Source organism: Lissotriton vulgaris, chromosome 11, assembly GCF_964263255.1.
Source record: "Lissotriton vulgaris chromosome 11, aLisVul1.2, whole genome shotgun sequence".
NCBI lineage: Eukaryota > Metazoa > Chordata > Amphibia > Caudata > Salamandridae > Lissotriton > Lissotriton vulgaris.
Genome location: NC_141699.1, coordinates 895865656 through 895887976, shown reverse-complemented (window position 1 = coordinate 895887976; position 22321 = coordinate 895865656).

Sequence of the window (22321 nt, the reverse complement as noted above, 5' to 3'; positions counted from 1 at the left end):
CACCGCTCCCTCTCCCTCTCCCGACTTACTTGGGGTCTGGTACCACTACCGCCTCCTCAGCTACCGCACCACCACGACCATAACCCCCCGATCATAATCGCCTTGTCTGCTCCTCAGAGGGACTCGCTCCTCGCCCGCGGCCCCGCAAAGCTCGTACGACTCGCTTGGCTCGGCTCGCCCGCCAGCAGCTAGCCACACCCCTGCCGCGTCGACACTCGCGTCACGTCACGTCCAACCCCAGCAGCTCAAGACAAGCTAAAGCAGTATATTCTGCAGGACAGGAGATAGGGGGAATCCTTGTCTTACTACTCTGTGAAGAGAAAAGTAGAAAGAAGTAAGACCGTTGGCAAAAATCCTGGCTTTAGGACTCACGTAAAGTAGAAAAATCAAGGAAATGATTTTTGGGCCAAAACCAAACCATTTTAGAATCTGAACAATAAAAGGCCAATGTACTGAATTGCACACCTTCTCGGCATCTAGGGCAATACCAGAAAAGGGTTCAGAGAGATTTGGTGATTTGGAAAAGGAATAAAAAAATGAACAGGTATTGTCACTAATAGATAGCCCTTTGACAAAACCCGATTGTTCCTTACCTGAGAGATGAGGCAAAAAAGATTCCAAACGAAAAGCTAATGACTTTGAATTCATTCAATAATCTATGTTTACTAGGGAAATGGGTCGATAATTTTTGCAATAGCGTAGATCCTTCCCCGCCTTTGGAATAAGACAAATTAAGGCATCCATAAAAGTTCCAGAGTAATTGCCGTAAGAGAGAAAATAGAAGACTAAAGAATATAGCTTGGGTATTATAATTAGGGCGAAATGTAAAAAGAATTTGACAGTAAAACCATCAGGTCCAGTGGCCTTATCTTTTTAAAGAGATTTAAGAGCATTAGGTAAATGAGTCTGAGTCAAATCAGTTTAGAGGAGGTGAATGTGTAGAGGCATAGATGAAGATTTGTGAATTGAGAAGAGATAGAGGGGAATATCGTCCTCAGTAGGATAGGACTCAGTAGTGTAGAGTTGTTCATAAAATTGAACACATTCTTGTTCGATATCAGCGCCTTTGTGTTTAGAAGTGTTACTATCCGAGAATATGGATTAAATTTGAAGTTTATTTTGTTTGTTTTTTAAATAATTGGCTAACAATTTGCCAGATTTATTCTGTCCACCATAGAAATTAGCACTAGTCTTTAAGAGAAAAAAGAGGCAGCATTAGTCGTATCTTTATTATATTGAATCTTGGCATTGATGAGATCAGTTTAACAATTTTTTGACTTGCAAGTGTAGTAAGTATGTTCCAAAGTCTTAATTTTTGAGAGGATCACTTATTTAAACCTCAAGCTGCTTTCCGTTTAGCATAAGTATACTGAATGATAAATTCACAAGCAGATGTTTTAAGGCGTCCCATGTTGTATAAAAGGGCATCTTTTCTGTATTATTTAGAAGCAAGTATTCATTGAAAAAAGAAATAAAGGAAGTGTTGAAGTGAGGGTCTAGCAGCAGGGAATTGTTAAAGCGCCATCACCTGGGAAAATCAGAGTGAGGTAATAGGTCTAGAAGGTCATTAAGATTTTGAATATTATCCAAAAGGGCAGAGCCCCAGGTTTAGACTCAGTCCCAGCATATTTATTTATGCATGATAAGGAGGTTTGGGCTGCCTATATCCAATTGCTAGCAAACGGCATCACTATGGGTTCGCCCATACCGGGGTCCTGGAAGGGCGCCGAGATCATCCCGATCTTCAAGAAGGGAGACCGCTCGGACGCAGGAAATTACAGGCCGATCAGCCTTATAGACTGCATACAAAAGGTGGTAGCAAGGCTAGTACTGCAGTGAAACTAGGGGTGGATTGAGGCCAATGAAGATCCCCGCGCCTCTCCAGGCCGTGTTCCGTAGTCACACAAGTACAGTTGATCAAGTTTTTTGATTTGTCTTAATTTATTGGCGGGTGGTGCTACTAGGGGGGGCACACTCTTTGCGGCCTTCGTCAATCTTAAATCAGCGTTCGACTTCGTGCCACGTGCAAAAATGTGGGCAGCTTTTCAAGATCAGGGCATGCCCCCGGATATTTTGTCCTTACTAATTAGACTACATGAGGACAATTTCGCCCAAGTCCGTTGGAACCAGCAGGGGAATGTAACTGATACATTTCCAATAGCCAGGGGAGTATGCCAAGGGTGCATACTAGCACCGACCCTCTTTTCATTATACATCAACAGGGTGATCAGCTACTTTGAACATCAACCAACCGATGCCCCAAAGTTGGATGGCAAGCTGATCCCCTGCTGAAGTTTGTAGATGACACTTTCCTAATTTCAAAAACCCAACAAGGCCTCAAGAAGGCAATTGATGTTTTTGAAGTCTTCTGCAAAGACCATGGACTTGTCATTAATGTATCTAAGACTAAGTTCATGGTCCTACATAAATCCAAGTATGTCAGAGGGAAGGTGGTAATGAATGGGGTACAACTTGAACAGGCCCAAGTATTTACTTATCTGGGCATTACCATATCATCCAAATTAGATTGGAAATTCCACTCAAACCAGCTGGTCACGAAACATGCGCAATTGGGTGGAGCCCTTACCAAAGAATTTTATTTGTCACATACTAGGCCAATTACCCGGGTATTAAAGATTTATGATGCTAAAGTCAGAGCAGCTGTCCTTTACGGTGCAGAATTGTGGGGACTTAGCAATCTAAACCAATTGACGGGTGCGCAAAATAAATTTTTGCGTGGTATTACAGGCCTCCCAGTATCAACACCCTTGACTCCTCTCCTCTATGACCTGGGATCTCAACGCCTCGAAGATATGGCTCGTTACAGACCAGCGGCCTACTGGAGAAGATTGTGGGTTACCCCAGAACTCTCCCAGTATACTCGGGCATTTCTCGAGGTTAGAGATGCCGATAGGGCACACAAGATATCATGGTTAAGGGAGGTAAGGGCAACTTACATTGCTATGGGCCTACCTCCTCTGTGGGATGACCCATTAGCAAATGCACTTCCCCCTAGAAAAGTTTTCAGAGTTTTGTACTGGAACATGCTTGCGCTAAAAAGATTTGGTCGCTGCACCGGCCCATCCTTAACAGTGGAGTTTCTGGGACTAAAACACTCCCCAGCTCTTAAGGGGTTATTGGGATTGGATTACTATTCCGGGGGACAGGAAGAAATATCATCAGTTCAGGGTTGGGACATTACCACTCAATGCCTTCACTGCGAAGTGGCGCGGGGGACATAGTTCTGCTTGCCCCTTCTGCCCCACCCAACGGGAAGGCATTGGGCACATACTTTTTGTTTGCCCTGAATACAAAGTCCCTAGGACTACATGGTTGAAACCTATTTGTTTGCAGCTAGGTTTGAAAACAGGCTGCGAGTCCAGTTAGGATCCTTCGAACCGACAACTCCCAGGTTGTGGTTATAGCGGTTGCCAAGTTTCTCCACTGGATGTGGATCATCCGAGCATGTAAAATAAGTTTACAGTGATAATTGAGGTTTCTTAAAGATTTTTATGTGATTATGCCACCTGACTCCATACACCTTGTTAAAACGATGAATTTATAGTTTTTTTTAACTGTTACTTATAAAAATGTTTTTTTAAAGAAATATGTACAATGAAATTAATTTGATCATATATAATTGTAAACAGATTTATAGTTTTTAACAAATGTACCTAATTTATTGTTTTAATCATCTTGGGGATGGTCAACAATTGATGTGTTTCTAGTAGCATGTGATAATGTGAAAATTTGCTTCCTATATGTCAATGGGTATTTTTAAATTTGTTAAATGTCTAGTTGTTGTAATGTCTTTTATGATTTCTAAATCAAAATAAAGACTTATGAATTGGTCTAGCAGAATGGAGACAGGAGCATGGTCAGAAATGAGTATAGGACCTATGTCTGCAGAAATAAGAGATTGGGAGACATTGTATGATGTGAAGAAATAATCAATTCTGGATTGGGTCTGATGAGGTGAAGAGTAAAAAGTATCAGGCACATGCATCAATGTTGTTTTTTGCGATTTCTTAATTGCGATTTTTAAGGCATCACAATTAAGGAATCGCAAAAGCCTTCGCATGTAGAAATCGCTTAAAAATAGCGAATTTTAAACATTCCTTAATTGTAACTCGCAAATTGCGAGTCACAATTAAGGAATATCTCCCCATTCGTTCCTATGGGACTAGAGGCCAATAGGAATGAATGGGAAGAAATTCTCAATTTGTGAGGGCATGTGTGTGTGTAAAATGGAACTTTGAAAAATGCACTTTAGTGCACTTTTCAAAGTTTTTGTAATTACCATGAAGTTTAATTTCATGGTAATTTGCGCCCCCTAATAGCGAAATCACTACTTCAAAGTTGTTCTTGCATTGCATTTAAGGAATCGCAAAACATGATTCTTTAAATGGAATCGCAATTTGAGAACTCACAATTAATTGTGAATTCTCTAATTGCAAGGGCCTTGACCATTGGGGCATGTATGTCTGCCACATGGCACTGTTATTATTTGCATAAATTTGCATTTTGTATGGTTTTCAAAATTTACCACCCACTTGTAGTGGGTGGTAAATAACCAATCCTAAAATGGCAAAATCACTCATTTGTGTGCTCCCTACATTCAGAATTCAGTAATTTACCAAATCAGAAATTTACTGATTCCTTAAATTACCGATTCGGTAAATTACTGAATCCTTAATTTAGGCCCCTAAATATGAAAAGCCTAATTCTGGTCGGTAATGGACGAAATTTGGTAATTTTGGCTGGTACCGACCGGCATTAGGCTTCCAACATCTGGCCCCTAGTGACAAGAGTTAAGAAAACTTTTCAACTTTATAGGATCCTCATATGCAGTAGTCTTATTATTAATGGTCACCTTAAAAAGACATGGGTGGTAAAGATCATAGTGTGCCCCCAGAGAGCGAAGTTGTGGTCTCATTGCCAAAAAGTCTGTGTTTATCAGCTGTAGGCTTTGAATAATCCTGAGAGAAGATAGAGGATTGCCTGCTCATGTAACTCGGTTGATTGTCCTGGCGGCTGAAAGAACCTTGAGCAGGTCAGTATATTCCAAAAAATATAATATAACTCCTCTTGGTTTCTTCGTGGAGAATGATGCCACAGCAGAAGCAGGGCCTAAACGATGAACACATTGGATATTAAGCTTGATCTCCTGAGGCAAATTAAGGAACTTAGGAAGAAAGGATTTGAAGAAATTGATGAGGTCAGAACCCTCTGAGCCTTCTGATAGTCCATAAATGCGAGGATTCATTCGCCTGTTTCTGTTTTCCAAGTTTTTGACTTGCTTTTTGAGCGTCAACATTTGAGAATGAAGGGAATCCATTTTTCTGCTGGTAGAAGAGAAAGATTTCATGCTTTGTTCCACTGTTGTAACTCTGTCCTCCAGATTTGACCATCTATCTGTTAGAATGTAAAGCTTAGAATTAGTCTCCTCAACAAATGGACGAAGAGCTCTAATTTCTTCCAGTAACAAATCCATAGAGACTGAAGATGGTTGTTTGGGGGGGAAGGAGGACCCTTTTTTAGACGTTTACTTGGCACTTTATTCGTACCAGAGAAAGCTATACTGGTGGAAGCAGCGGCAGCTTTAGGCAAGGAATTCATAAAATCTTCCATTGAGGAACAGTATGAGTGGAGATTAGAATGAGATGGAAGCTTGCGACCCAAAGGCAATGTACGGGATAAAACTTTAAGAATTTTTTTTGTTTCAAATATTTTATTGAACAAAAGCAGAGGTAGTGTTTAGCAAACAGTCATGAGTTACAATCTTGCCATAGAACACGTACATTACAGCAGTACACCACAATCACGATTACAAGGGGGGATTAGGTCTGGTTATTCCCATGTCTGCTAAGGGGGAAGTACACAGTTCGCCTCTATAAATATTCCATCGTCCCCATTTCTTATCCCAAACACCAGGACATCCCCCTATCTTGTAGACCGTTTTCTCGGACAACATGCACACATCCATAGCGGCCACCCACCTAATCAGGAGCGGTTTAGATGGTGAGCCCCACTGCATAGCTATTTCACGTTTCAGTAAGAGAAAACCCAGAGCCGCCCATTCTTGTTCTATTGCTGTTAGATCTGTGGGGTCCCATACATTGAGGAGTTCATATTTGGGGGTCAGAGGGACAGGTTTTCCTATTGCATCAGTCATTTTCTGAGTGGCGCGTTTCCAGAGGTCTTGAATCACCGGGCATTCCCACAGAATGTGGTAGAAGGTACCAGTTTGACCACAGTTACGGAGACAGAGGTCAGATGAGCGTCTACCAATTCTGGCCAGAAGAGGAGCGGACATGTATGTTCTGTGCAATATCTTTAATTGTATGAGTATGAATCTGTGATTGATAGCTGATTCGCGCGGGGACATCAATGCCGCCTGCCACTCAGCCTCATCTAAGATTCCGATGTCATTCTGCCATTTATCTCGTAAAAGGTGGAAAGTGTTCAGCATGTTATTACATAATTTACGGTAGGTGTAGGATATCGCTTTGGCCTGAAGGGGTTCTGACAGGAGTCTGTCTTCGAGGGTCGAGGATTGTGGGAGAGAAGAGAGGTCCGGGACGTTGGCAAGTATGGCATGTTTAATTTGGAGGTATCGGAAAACCTCAGATTGGGCCAAGTCATGTGTCTTCTGGAGCTCTTCAAATGGCAGCAATTTGCCCTTGCGAAGCATGTCACCTATGGTGGATATGCCAATTGTGTCCCATTTATCGAAGCCTCGATAGTGACATAGGATGCCGAGCTTATGTGAAGTCCAAAGTATGGTGGACAATGTGAGGGTGTTATTCCATCTGAGTTGCTTGTTCGCACGGTGCCAGATTGTTATTGTGTGGGACATCGGGCCTATATACCGGGCACGGGAGTGTTTGCCATACAGAGCCTCGAGGTAGCCCCCGCAGCCTGTCTGGTACCTCTCTAGGTGAAAAGCAGGGTTCGTGGGTGAACCATAAATCCATGAGTTAGTGGCAACCAATTGAGTAGCCCAGTAGTAAAGTCAAACATTGGGAAGGGCAATACCTCCATCGTACCATCCCTGTGTAAGTGAAATGAGAGCAATGCGGGGAGAACCGCCGTCCCATAGGAGGAGGCGAAGGTCTCCTCCGAGTGAGTTGAAATAGGAGTCGGCTATGGGAAATGGACAATTTTGTAGGGCATACAGAAATCGAGTGAGTGCTAGCATTTTAAATAGGGCCGCTCTACCTGGGCGAGAGATAGGGAGTGTTCTCCAATGAGAGATGTCGTTATGAAGTCTTTGAAGTGGGCCTTTTAGGTTGCGGTCATGAAATATTTTTGGGTCTGGAGTGATAAAAATTCCCAGATATTTCAATCCGTCCCGGGCGATTTCAATTGAGTAGCCTCGCGGTAGGGGAGGGGGTGGGCCGTGTAAAACGTACAGTATAGATTTGGACCAATTAATGGAGAAGCCTGAGTATTTGCCAAAGTTAGTGATAACATGTAGCCGGCTGTTAAGGGAGGACTTGGGGGAGGAGACGTAGACAAGGATGTCATCAGCGTATAGCGAGATCTTGTCGATCATATCGGCATTCCATCTGAGGCCGCGGATGGAATTGTCAGTTCTGATCCAATGAGCCAGAGGTTCAAGGGTAAGTGCGAACAACAAAGGGGACAGAGGGCATCCCTGTCTTGTACCTCTGTGTAAGGGAAATCGCCTGGATGTATGTCCGTTGGCATAAACTTGACCCCAGAGATCAGTGTATAGTAGTCGGATCCACTGAATGAATTTGGGACCAAAGCCATAGTGGAGTAGTACCTCCAAGAGGTACGACCATTCGATAGAATCAAAGGCAAGCGTAGCGTCAAGGGAGAGGATGGCTGCATCTTCCTGAAGATGTGGTATCCTGCTCATAACGTTGTGAACCCGTCGGAGGTTAAGCGCTGTATTGCGGCCTGGCAAGAAGCCCGACTGATCCTCATGTATCAAGGCGGGGAGGACTGTCATAAGTCTGGTAGCAAGGAGTTTCGCTAGGACTTTCACTTCGGTGTTGATAAGAGAGATTGGTCGGTAGGAGCTGCAGTCATTAGACGGTTTGTTGGGCTTACAAATAACCACTATTGATGCCAACAGCTGGTCCAACGGTAGGCATCTGACATCGCGGCTCTCCTCAAACATTGCTTTGAAGTGTGGGAGGATCTCACCCGCCATGCCCTTCAGGAACTCAACAGGGACACCGTTGGGGCCGATAGCTTTACCTGATTGAATGGCAAACAAGGCATTGCCAACCTCCTCCGCCGTGAGGTCTGCCTCCAATTCCTGTACTTCAGGCTCGGAGAGAATGGGAAGTCTCATCTCGGCCAGGAGTAGTTTAGATTCCTCAGTGCTGTATTATTATTATTATTATTATGTTTCTTATATAGCGCCTGAATCGACCCCCGAAGGGGTATCTCCGCGCTTGCCTTGGGAACCCGTCCTGGCTTTTTCCTGTGAGATAGCCCCTACAGGGCATCCCCAAGGTGAAAGCCAGGCATCCCGCCGCCGTGGGGCCGTTGTGGAGATTAAGCAAGCTTAATGCCCAGAGTTGCAGAGTGTGAACCCATGATTAGGTCAGGCACCGAAGCGAGAATTATCGAGTCCATGGACATTTGAGCTCAAGACCCTGCCACGTCGGGAATTGAACCCTGGTCCCGGGTCTGACCTCTTCTTCAGGGTCTGCCTGCTCTAACCAGTGAGCCACACTTCTCCATGTAGTGAGCTCTCGCTGTGTAGACACCTTCTAGGTGGGTGGCAAAGGCCTCTGATATATCACCTGGATCTGTGAGGGTAGAGTGGTCTGGCAGGGTCAGCTCTGGGATCCAACAAGATCCCTGCTCACGTTTTTCAAGTCATGCCAGCATTTTACCTGCCCTGTCCCACAGTTCTTAAACGCGGTGATGGGTCTTCAAGAGCTTGGCTTGCGCATTCTCAAGGGCCAATGCTTTGTATTCTAGTTGTTTCGCACGGAGGCGGGTCGCCGTTTCGTCTGTGGGGCTTGCATTGTGGAGGGATTCCAGGTTGGTCAGGTCTGTTTCTACCTGTAGTTGGTGTTCACTTTGTTTGTGGATGTAGCCAGTTTTTAGAGCTAGCGCCTTACCCTTAAGTACTGCCTTGTATGCCTGCCATATAGTTATGGCCGGTCTGGTTATTCCCATGTCTGCTAAGGGGGAAGTACACAGTTCGCCTCTATAAATATTCCATCGTCCCCATTTCTTATCCCAAACACCAGGACATCCCCCTATCTTGTAGACCGTTTTCTCGGACAACATGCACACATCCATAGCGGCCACCCACCTAATCAGGAGCGGTTTAGATGGTGAGCCCCACTGCATAGCTATTTCACGTTTCAGTAAGAGAAAACCCAGAGCCGCCCATTCTTGTTCTATTGCTGTTAGATCTGTGGGGTCCCATACATTGAGGAGTTCATATTTGGGGGTCAGAGGGACAGGTTTTCCTATTGCATCAGTCATTTTCTGAGTGGCGCGTTTCCAGAGGTCTTGAATCACCGGGCATTCCCACAGAATGTGGTAGAAGGTACCAGTTTGACCACAGTTACGGAGACAGAGGTCAGATGAGCGTCTACCAATTCTGGCCAGAAGAGGAGCGGACATGTATGTTCTGTGCAATATCTTTAATTGTATGAGTATGAATCTGTGATTGATAGCTGATTCGCGCGGGGACATCAATGCCGCCTGCCACTCAGCCTCATCTAAGATTCCGATGTCATTCTGCCATTTATCTCGTAAAAGGTGGAAAGTGTTCAGCATGTTATTACATAATTTACGGTAGGTGTAGGATATCGCTTTGGCCTGAAGGGGTTCTGACAGGAGTCTGTCTTCGAGGGTCGAGGATTGTGGGAGAGAAGAGAGGTCCGGGACGTTGGCAAGTATGGCATGTTTAATTTGGAGGTATCGGAAAACCTCAGATTGGGCCAAGTCATGTGTCTTCTGGAGCTCTTCAAATGGCAGCAATTTGCCCTTGCGAAGCATGTCACCTATGGTGGATATGCCAATTGTGTCCCATTTATCGAAGCCTCGATAGTGACATAGGATGCCGAGCTTATGTGAAGTCCAAAGTATGGTGGACAATGTGAGGGTGTTATTCCATCTGAGTTGCTTGTTCGCACGGTGCCAGATTGTTATTGTGTGGGACATCGGGCCTATATACCGGGCACGGGAGTGTTTGCCATACAGAGCCTCGAGGTAGCCCCCGCAGCCTGTCTGGTACCTCTCTAGGTGAAAAGCAGGGTTCGTGGGTGAACCATAAATCCATGAGTTAGTGGCAACCAATTGAGTAGCCCAGTAGTAAAGTCAAACATTGGGAAGGGCAATACCTCCATCGTACCATCCCTGTGTAAGTGAAATGAGAGCAATGCGGGGAGAACCGCCGTCCCATAGGAGGAGGCGAAGGTCTCCTCCGAGTGAGTTGAAATAGGAGTCGGCTATGGGAAATGGACAATTTTGTAGGGCATACAGAAATCGAGTGAGTGCTAGCATTTTAAATAGGGCCGCTCTACCTGGGCGAGAGATAGGAAGTGTTCTCCAATGAGAGATGTCGTTATGAAGTCTTTGAAGTGGGCCTTTTAGGTTGCGGTCATGAAATATTTTTGGGTCTGGAGTGATAAAAATTCCCAGATATTTCAATCCGTCCCGGGCGATTTCAATTGAGTAGCCTCGCGGTAGGGGAGGGGGTGGGCCGTGTAAAACGTACAGTATAGATTTGGACCAATTAATGGAGAAGCCTGAGTATTTGCCAAAGTTAGTGATAACATGTAGCCGGCTGTTAAGGGAGGACTTGGGGGAGGAGACGTAGACAAGGATGTCATCAGCGTATAGCGAGATCTTGTCGATCATATCGGCATTCCATCTGAGGCCGCGGATGGAATTGTCAGTTCTGATCCAATGAGCCAGAGGTTCAAAGGTAAGTGCGAACAACAAAGGGGACAGAGGGCATCCCTGTCTTGTACCTCTGTGTAAGGGAAATCGCCTGGATGTATGTCCGTTGGCATAAACTTGACCCCAGAGATCAGTGTATAGTAGTCGGATCCACTGAATGAATTTGGGACCAAAGCCATAGTGGAGTAGTACCTCCAAGAGGTACGACCATTCGATAGAATCAAAGGCAAGCGTAGCGTCAAGGGAGAGGATGGCTGCATCTTCCTGAAGATGTGGTATCCTGCTCATAACGTTGTGAACCCGTCGGAGGTTAAGCGCTGTATTGCGGCCTGGCAAGAAGCCCGACTGATCCTCATGTATCAAGGCGGGGAGGACTGTCATAAGTCTGGTAGCAAGGAGTTTCGCTAGGACTTTCACTTCGGTGTTGATAAGAGAGATTGGTCGGTAGGAGCTGCAGTCATTAGACGGTTTGTTGGGCTTACAAATAACCACTATTGATGCCAACAGCTGGTCCAACGGTAGGCATCTGACATCGCGGCTCTCCTCAAACATTGCTTTGAAGTGTGGGAGGATCTCACCCGCCATGCCCTTCAGGAACTCAACAGGGACACCGTTGGGGCCGATAGCTTTACCTGATTGAATGGCAAACAAGGCATTGCCAACCTCCTCCGCCGTGAGGTCTGCCTCCAATTCCTGTACTTCAGGCTCGGAGAGAATGGGAAGTCTCATCTCGGCCAGGAGTAGTTTAGATTCCTCAGTGCTGTATTATTATTATTATTATTATGTTTCTTATATAGCGCCTGAATCGACCCCCGAAGGGGTATCTCCGCGCTTGCCTTGGGAACCCGTCCTGGCTTTTTCCTGTGAGATAGCCCCTACAGGGCATCCCCAAGGTGAAAGCCAGGCATCCCGCCGCCGTGGGGCCGTTGTGGAGATTAAGCAAGCTTAATGCCCAGAGTTGCAGAGTGTGAACCCATGATTAGGTCAGGCACCGAAGCGAGAATTATCGAGTCCATGGACATTTGAGCTCAAGACCCTGCCACGTCGGGAATTGAACCCTGGTCCCGGGTCTGACCTCTTCTTCAGGGTCTGCCTGCTCTAACCAGTGAGCCACACTTCTCCATGTAGTGAGCTCTCGCTGTGTAGACACCTTCTAGGTGGGTGGCAAAGGCCTCTGATATATCACCTGGATCTGTGAGGGTAGAGTGGTCTGGCAGGGTCAGCTCTGGGATCCAACAAGATCCCTGCTCACGTTTTTCAAGTCATGCCAGCATTTTACCTGCCCTGTCCCACAGTTCTTAAACGCGGTGATGGGTCTTCAAGAGCTTGGCTTGCGCATTCTCAAGGGCCAATGCTTTGTATTCTAGTTGTTTCGCACGGAGGCGGGTCGCCGTTTCGTCTGTGGGGCTTGCATTGTGGAGGGATTCCAGGTTGGTCAGGTCTGTTTCTACCTGTAGTTGGTGTTCACTTTGTTTGTGGATGTAGCCAGTTTTTAGAGCTAGCGCCTTACCCTTAAGTACTGCCTTGTATGCCTGCCATATAGTTATGGCCGATGTCACAGAGCCCACATTTTCCGCAAAGTAGTATTCTGTATGCTCTAGCAGGCAGTCTTTTATGTCAGGGATTTTTAAGAGCCAGGGCGTTATGATTATGGGGCCGCGTGCCCTCTGGCAGAAGTGTGTGAACTCCACAGTGAGTGGGGAGGGGTCACAGATTCCTCTAGGGAGCCCTTCCGGATGGCAAAAAACTCCAGATCAGTGGTAGGAGACAACAGGTAGTCCAAAACGAGAGCTACTGTTGTGGGTGTTGGAGTATTGTGTAAAGTAAGAAGTAGTCGGGTGGGACAGGCGCCATAGGTCTTCGAGCCCCATTGTCTGTTTGAAGTCAAATAGGTCTGAGCCCGGCTTGTGTGAAGTACGCTGGGGGTGCCGATCTTGGGCATCATTCATCGTCATATTGAAATTCCCCCCGATAAGCAAGGGTCCTTGTGGGAGATCTAACATTATGCTCTGTAGGGCCTGCAGAGCAGCTGTGCCTAAGGTCGGAGGGATGTAGACTGAAATGACATTCAATGGTTTGCCTTCCCAGGTGACCTCTAGTACAACAAAGCGACCCAGGGGGTCAGCCCACGTTTTTGTACACGTCAGCGCCACATTCCTCCGAACCAGGATTCTGGTCCCTCTGGATCCAGAGGTGAAGCCTGCGTGTACGAGTAGTTTATAGCCTCCCCGGTGTAGTGCTTGGCACGCGTTGCCCATTAAGTGCGTTTCCTGGGGGGGAACCAGGTCTGGAGTGTGGCGTTTGAGATATTGCATGACTATCCCTCTTTTTATTCTGTTGCCTAGGCCATTAACATTCCATGTCATGATGGAGAGGGACGTCGTCAGTGGGGGTGTCATGGTGGCTTAAAGAACAGAGATTGTGCACGGATCAATGGCTTTTGGGGCATCGAGTGTATCTTGGAAGGAAATGACGGCCAAGGAGGGGCCTGTGGTGGAGTACCCGAAAGGCCTAGTATACCTAGACGTTGAGCAATGGGTGTTCTGTAGAAGCATATGGTATCGTGTAGCTGGGCTTGTGTCTGAGAAGTCGCAATAGATGTTATGCAAGGGTGTGTTTTACTGAGTAACACGCTCCACGGTCAAGAATTCTCTGCAGTGTGTGAACAGAAACAAAAACAGAAACCATACCAGTTTCTTCGTCAACTTCCCAACAACCCCCGTCCCTCCCAAACTCTCCCCCCTTACCATTCCCCCCTCCAACCCCCCTCCCTGCCCCCCTGCCAGCGGACTTGAAACTATCCACTCCCCAACTAGGCAGAGTGCCTGTCGCCCTCCCGAACATTGATGAGGTGTGTGGCGAGCCGTGGGTGCCCCCGCTAGCTATTGACTGGATGATATCATCTAATGCGGTTATAAACAACTTAAATCAGTGATAGCATTCACATAGTAGAAATTATTAAGAAGTAGGCCCAGGTCGGCCCCACGCCGAGGGCCCCGTCAATATCAGTTCAGGCAAGGGACAGCGTCCTGAGGCGCCACTCGGTGTATACAGACACTATAGGACAACTAACATGGGAAGGATGGTCAGAGTCTTTGGCATTTCACACCCTCCTCGGGTATAACGTTCATCACCTCTTCATGTTTCGATAACTAGCCTCTAGGGCCGAGATTCACCCCCCCTGTAAAGGTACTAGGTGAGTAAGTCTGTCATACCTCAGAGTAGTCTGCTAGAACAGTATTGTTTACAGTTCACTTAAAGACAGCAGTTAGAGCAACACGTACAAGTATAAAAAACCAGCAAAAAGATATATAGGAGTCGAGGCATGCTGCAGAGTATGAGGTGGACTGTTATTCAGAGTGGAAGGTCAGCGAGATAAGGGTTCGGTTCATAGCGGTGATCCGTAGGAACATCCTGAAGGCCGAAGCAGCGAGGAGGTCACTTCCGTGGAGGCAGGACATGGTGGCTGAGAGCTGCCCTGACGAACTTGGATAGTCCCAGCAGCACAGGTGTCATGACGGACCAATGAAAAGGTGGTTCCCCACTCAAGAGGCCAGCACGGAGCCCCATGGCGAGTAGGAGCAACATCACGAACGGTATGGAGTCAGTCGGTTCAGAGGAATAGTGCTCCAGTTGTTCGATCAGTCTTAAACGTATTTTTCATTGCTCGCCTTGTGTAATGTCCGCGAACAGGTCCTGACTTTCAGGTGGCACCACAGCGTCAGAGCGATCCGCAGATTTCCTGCGCCGGTTCTGGGTGGTCGCCGACTGACGCCATCCTTCAAGCCAGTCCCACACTTCAGCAGGAGACTCAAAAAACCAGGTATTGCCATCTGATTCAATGCAGAGCTTCGCGGGAAACAGCATGGAGTACTTAATGGATTGTGCACGGAGTGCCTTCTTCACTTCCAGGAAGCTGCGTCGACGAGCCTGTACTTTCATAGTGAAGTCCGGGAAGATTGTGATCTGGGCATTGTCAATTCGTAAAGTCGGTCCCGCCGGTGCCGTCTGGAGGATGACATCTCGGTCACGGAAATTGAATACACGGGCAACGATAGGGCGAGGGGGAGCGCCCGGCTTCGGTCTGCCCCCTGGGACCCTAGGAGCTCTTTCTATGGAGAAATAATTGGAGAGTTGCTTCAGTTGAAGGTGTTGCAGGACCAGTTTCTCCCCTAAGAGATCAGTGGCCGGCTCCTCAAGGCACTCCGGAACACCCAAGATGCGGAGATTGTTGCGTTGTGCGCGTCCTTCGTAATCATCAAGGAGCATCTCCATTTGGTGCTGTTGTTTCTGTAGTTGAGTTACCTGCTGTTGCAGTGTGGAGGTATTGTCAACAAGTGCCAGGGTCTTGATTTCTATATCTTTCACTTTGGAGTCCATTTTACGAAGGTCTGCACACAACAGTGTCACTTCTATGTTTACCGAGTCAAAGCGGGTCTCTAATGAGTAGTGGACCCCCGCGATTGCTTCCATGACATCGTCTAAGGTGGGGGGGCCTCGCCTGTGGAGGGGGAGTCGCTGTTTTGAGAGCAGCCTCTGGGGCAGTGTCTTTGGGTTCCCCCTTGCAGCCCCATGATAGCTTGTTGATTTGCCTTTGGTTGGAATACCGATTTCCCTTACTGGAGGCCATCATCAGACGCAGGTCCTGCCGGGGGTTTTTAAGGCGCAAATCTGCAAGGTGTACTTGTTGGAGAGAGGGGGAGGGGAAGTCTCTCGCTTATTACCTGGGGGGGGGGGGAAGCGTACCCCATGTCTACTGAGATCTCAGTTCCGGGAGAGGCCGTGAATCCTCAGGGCCTGGGGAGGCAAGAACAAGTAGCTGTCTACTGGTGAGGAACGGGGGTCGGGAAAAACCACTCACAGTTATGCCGGCTTCACCATCTAAGCAGGTTGCAGAATAGTAATCAGTTCACACCCGGGCAGTATTAATAGTCTTGAAGGAATTAATCACCACAGCGTGGGGGCCTTTCTCCTGCTGGGCGTCTCCAGCAGTGAGGGTGGGCACAGTGAACAAGTGCACCAGATCAGAGTACAGATGGAGAGGCGAGTGCTTTGCAATGCGCGCCTAGATGGGGCCCAGAGTAGTGGGTCATGGCGTCGTTGGGAGTCCCGATGGTTCCATAGAGTCCCCCACATTTCAGCCAGTCGAAGCAGGTCAGGGGAAAGGTGGGCCGGATGGCGAGGCTGTAGGCGCGGTCGCTCCGCATCAGGGTGGGAGAAACAGCATCAGCAGTTGCAGTATGGCGGTCCCCGGCGGTAGGCCTAAAGCCGGGGACTCGCTTAGGTGTTGGAGCCGGGTGGGTGGGGGAGGCCGTTATTCACTGCACCGCGCCTCACCCGTGGGGGCTAACAAGGCGTGGGTGGGCGGCAAAGGTGGGGAATCGCCTCCCCGAGACTCGGCAGGGCTGTTCACTGGAGTTCAGGATCTTCCGGTGTGTGGGGCGGCCCCGGAGTGTAGCGCAAGACGTGAGATGGCTGCGGCCGCCATCTTGGGCCGAGGAATGTCCGATCACCGGGATCTGGTTGCGGCAGTTAGGGCGACCCAGCGGGCATCAGGGACCAGGCGGGAGCACCCAGAGAGGCAGCGATGTATCCATAGTCAACCCTGGGCATTATGGAGGCACTAGTGCAGGATCGAAGGCAGTTCAGCAGCGAGGGCCGAGGAGCCGCCTTAGAGTGCGACCATTCCCCTCGGCAGCAAGCCACGCCCCCTCAAACTTTAAGAAGTTTGACAATACGAACAGACTAGAAGCACAGTAGAACAAGTTAACAGAGTCAAGGGCAGACAAGAAGGCTTCGTATCCACAAGGAAAAGTGTGTTAAAAGAGGGTCACAAATCTCAAAGCGACATTCCTCGATGTGTCAACGTGAAAGGGCAGGAGGTGTCACTAAGTTCATCTTATGCAAAAAGACAGTTCAAATATTTAGATCCTCAGAGCTGATCAATAAAATGTAAAAGGCCAAAAAGAAAGGAAAAAAAAGAAAAGAAAGCATACAGTTGAGGAGAAACAATCTCTTTGGTAATATTGCAGGTTAAAGCAAGCAGGTGAAGATCAACATTCTCTTCAGCAATGTTGCAAAAAAAGGCTTCTGCCAAAAGCTAGAGAAAAATGTAAAATGTCTTATTAACTGACAGCAAAATGAGGTAATTTGCTGGAAGCCATGACTTAGCAGTCATGGAAATGGGCTCTTGTGAGTGAAACACCCATCAAAAATTACCTCAGTAATTGCGAGTCAATATTGCAGCTGCTTCCGTTATGAGGCTGAAGTGTTACACAAAATGATGAAACAGCCGCTTCCAATCAGCGGTTCCACTACAAAGGGTTTTCATCCTAAGCGGGGAAACGTCCGACGTCCAGGCATTCAACGTGAGGTCCGTGCAGGCAGTTTGAAGCTACCCAGGTTCGGTTCCCACTCCGCCGTCTCGGGAGAGTCAGGGATCAAAGCCATTCCCGTTGGGCGTAAGCCAGACCCTCCATCTTTGAACTTTTTGTTTTACCTAAAGCGCTGATGCTATTTTTTCTTCAGTTGTGAGCTTTTTCATAGTTTTTCATGTTGTACTGAACTTTTTAGGTGTTTCCTTATTTTAAGGGACAATAAATGTATTTAGTGAAATTAATGCAGATATGTTCTTTAACAGAAATTGACTAATTCCAGAGCAGTTTAACTTAACTTAAACCTCAGGGGCCGATTGTCAAAGGTATTTGTGTACCTACCTCGTATTTAGATGCACAGATAAATTTATTTCTGTGCGACGATATAGCTGCACCCTAAAAAATGAGTGGAGTTAGACCACCAAGTCCCTGCAGGCAGGAAATCATGGCATCGTATGAAAGGGGCCCTGTGGTCTTTTATATCCTGCCAATAAGGGCCCTCCTTAGCCCTGACTGGGAGCAGGTAGAACAGCACTTCTCTTTAGCAGCACATGGGTGATTTTATACTGCTGGAAGTCTCACTGCTTCCAGCAGTGGAGAAAAGACTACTCTCAGGGTAAAAATTAAAGGGAAACAACCAAAAAGTTGATAAGTGTAGAGCTAGGAGTTTCTTTATAGGGAGCATATGTTCCATAAACAGAAAATACAATGTAGCAAGAGCAAATTAAGTTCAGGGTGATACTTATGCATACGGAGGTGTCTAAATGTAAATTTTTGTTTGCAAAAATATTTACACGTATGAGTACTCTGCGGAATTTGCAGCAGCCTCACATCCTCAAATGTGCTCCTGATAATATTTATGAATACCAAGATTTTAAAGTCGAAACATAAGCATAAATCACTGTCTACAATTACATTTCAAGTGATTATAACAAAATTACAAAATATACTGGGGTATACCAAAAAAGGAAAATCACACAGATAGCATTTTAAAATGTTCTATTGACCAGAAATGTTTATTTATGTAGGGATACATTGAAACACATGGGCCACAAATTGTTGCAGTTCTTTTCAAACTTCTTCTATCTGTAACATGGTACATCAACCTTTACAGTTACGTCAATAGCTCCAATGTTTTGACACATCAGCGTTGGTGAAGTGACTCAGTAAAATGTTGTAGATTTCATAGAATCACTTTTTAAGGGGGTTCTTGTGACAGAACAACCAGTCCTGCGTGGAAATGCTCTCATGAAACATGACACAAAAAAGAAGTAAGACAGTGATGGAAAAGTATTTTTATTTGTCATACTTACCTAAGAAATAGTAACAAAGTAATAGTAAACTTCTTTAAAAAAATAGTATCTGTGGAAGAAGAGTAAACATAGGGTTATAATCTACAGTTCACAAAACAAAACAAAGTAGGAGTGAATGAAACAGAAAGTGAAAGAAAGGAAGAGTGACGGAGAGAGAGAGACAGAGACAGAATGTGTAGTATATAAATCAATGACTAAGATAATTAAGTGAAAGAGAGAATGGCACTGAAGGAATGACTGTGTAAAGGAAAGAATAGTGAGGGAGAAAAGCAGAGTCTGATGAGTGATAGTAGATGAAAGAAATAGTCTCTTAAACCAATAGACTAAGGGTACGGGAATGTGTTAAGGAGATAGATTAAATAAGGGAAGGGCACTAAGAGAAACAGAGTGAAAAAGGGTGAGTAACAGAAGATGAACAGGGCAGAAACAGGGAAGGACTGTAAGGGACATATAAACAGAAATAAAGTAGGGTAAGGGGACTGAAGTATAGATTTAAGTATGGGAAATGAGGATAAGTGATGGAAGCAGAGTAAGGGAACAAGTATTAAGGTACGGTAAGAGAAGGGAATTTAGATTGAGGAAACAGAGGTGAAAGAGGGTGGATGAAGGTGAGTCACCATGAGACAACGGGAGTAACAAACTGAAGAGATAGACGGAGTGGAGGAAATAGTGACAGAAAAGAACTCGGGGAAGCAGGAAAGAAAGGTAAACAACCAAATGTGGATGAGTTAAAGGGAGTGAGCGTGAGAGAACGGCACTGACAAAGGAAGGGGATGAAAGGAGTAAGGATAAGAGAGAGGGAGAGAGGGAACTATAGGGAGAAATAGAAATAAGTTTTTTTATTAGTCGTACTTACTTATAAATGTAATATCTGTGGAAGACAATAAACAAATCTGTTAAAATAACTATTTCTAAATCCAATCTAACAAAAAACCTTGTACAACATATTACATGGTTTATTTTTGCTGTCCTCAGAATATATTGATTTTCACTATAAGCAGTGATTTCAATACTACTCATCATATGACAGCGGGCAAAAAAAAACACAATCAAAATTATTGCGTTTAAAAAACCCATACAACATCTGTATACATAATGTAATTACTTGAAAAAAACATGTCTTAAATGTTTTTTCTCTAATTCGCAATTTCTTGTGTAAGGACACTACATCTTCAACAGTTACAAATAAATAAAACAATACCACTTACTTTTAAATACCTCTCAATAAACTTCCGTGCAAGTATATTCTAACAACATTTATCTCAAGTACTCATTTTGTTGTCTCATGCTTTTCCGCGTGGCCAAATAGTATGAGTAAACTCCTTATTTTTCTAAATTACTTAATTGTAGTCCTAACCATTCTTTTCCCGAGCTTTCGAATGAAAAGTTCCAACGTGTTCCTTACCATCAAACATTAATTAAACCTGTACCTGATACTATCACTATACCAAATACAAGTTTCATTTCTAAATTTGCACACCCTCAGTCACACGATACTTCTAAATAACAGAGTTTCTTTTCTTAACAGCATTAATCTTCCTACACCAAGTAATTTTACTGAAATTTGGGTTGCAAAAACACCAGATATGAATTTAGTAAGTCAAAGGGCAAACGTTTCTTAAAAGTCCATTGACTATCATTGCAGTGTGTCCAGCCTGTTGGAGACTTCAAATAAGCTGTGTAATGTCCTGATGATGTCGAAGGACCTTCATAAAAGATAATTGCTACAGTTACAAATGTTCTTCTAGAAATGGATATTTGAGAAGCCACAACATTTTTAATTAAAGTTGTCAATTTAGTTCCATCAGCTCTGTATTGTTGGAACATTAAAATTACATACTGTCCATATCTATGGATAAATAATATTGATAACATTTCTGAGTTACATTGAGAGCAGACCATGTTTTGATGCGCATCTTTAACTAGTTTATTTAAGGACACTGCTTTACAGTCTGGTAATGTTAAATATATAAATCTTTCTGTGTGTATGTCAGTACTACTTGAAAATGAACAAATATCGCAGTTATGTTGCTATTTATAAGAAAGGCCAAAAAGACCATCAATATCTACACCTTCATCTTCTAAAACTGTAAGCATATACATAATAAATTCCTGACAATCTTGCTGAATATTCTGGGAAAATTGATTTAGTCCAGCACATATGTCTAAAACATTTCGTAGTTCTGAAACACTTGCTACTTCACTATTATCACTGCTACATTTTTCAAACACAGAATTGAATGAACAACAAAATGTTTGCTCCCGATTTACTACAATCTGTTGCTGTAAAGTTTTAAGAAAAAAAAACAACATTAACCACTACATTTGCATAGCAGTTGACACCAGAACTGTTTTCACATTTAAATCCAACAATCTCTTTATTAGTAACCTTTTTCTTTTTGCTACCAATCACAGGTTCATCTTTTTTTCTTCGTTTCTCTACTACTTCACTACATTTTTCCTCATATCTCCTTTTTCGACCTACCACACACTTTTCAATTAAAGGATATTGAGGTAAACTTGGAGCATATTCTCTTCTTAACCTATTATACTCCTTCATACAATTTAGATCTGCACTAATCTTTGTCTCATCAAAATCAATTAGATAAAGTCCAGATAAAGTTCTAACTCGAGATAAAGCAACATAGGCCATACCCTCTTTGAACACAGTGCTTCCAATATTTACCAAAGCACTATCTACACATAAACCTTGAGATTTGTAAATAGTCACTGCATATGCCAAACAAATAGGAAATAGTTTCCGACAGACATATAAGTCTTTCACAAGCAAAAAACGAGTTGAACAACGACTGAATTGTTGAACTTCCTCAATTCCATCAAATTTGATTCTTAAAAATTCAATCTCCTCTCTATTTGGGTAATTCACAAAACCAACAACATTACCCATTGCTCCATTCACCAAACCTCTTTCCACATGTAAATTTCTTCGTAAAATAATCCGACAATTTAAACATACATACAGATTCTTTTCTAAGCCAGCAGTTATAGATATAGATTTCTGTAGAGAATCCAATTTTAACTTCAACCTTTCTGATAAAATAATAGTACTTCCTTCATGCTCTATTCTATCTTTAGCTTCCAGTTTCTTAATTTGTTGATTTTCTAACTTCAAAATTTTTTCATTGAACACCGAACATTCTTGTAGAGCTGGCATCAAGCATATAACTGACTTATCTTCTGCCTCTTTAATATATATTTTCTCAGCCACATTATCTTCATTGGGAAACAAATTGGAAATTAATCGAGTTTGTAAAGTTTGTTTCGCATCTTCACTTAGTTTTCCAATTCTTATATCTTGAAGAATATTTCCATATTTAGTATCCTTTGCTTGTCGCATATTTTGAATGAGTTCAGTATATTTGAAATGTGACCATATATTAACATTTCCAATACTGCCCAGGCACTTTCTGGTGTCTTCGTGTGTAACAGTTTCAAATACAGGTTGTCCTTTTACAGGAGTTAGCTGCAGTAGATCTCCAAAAACTATGACATGTTTGCCTCCAAATAACACATCACACTCTGTTTTAAGAATCTGTTGCATTCTTAAATGTACAAAGGCAAGCATTCAATTTGATACCATGCTTACCTCATCAATAATGAGAAGTTTAATTTTTTTAAGGACTCTAGAAACTTCACAACAAGCTTCTCCAGATAGCTTGTGATATTGTAATTTATTTTCATGTTCAACTGGCAGCATCAATAAAC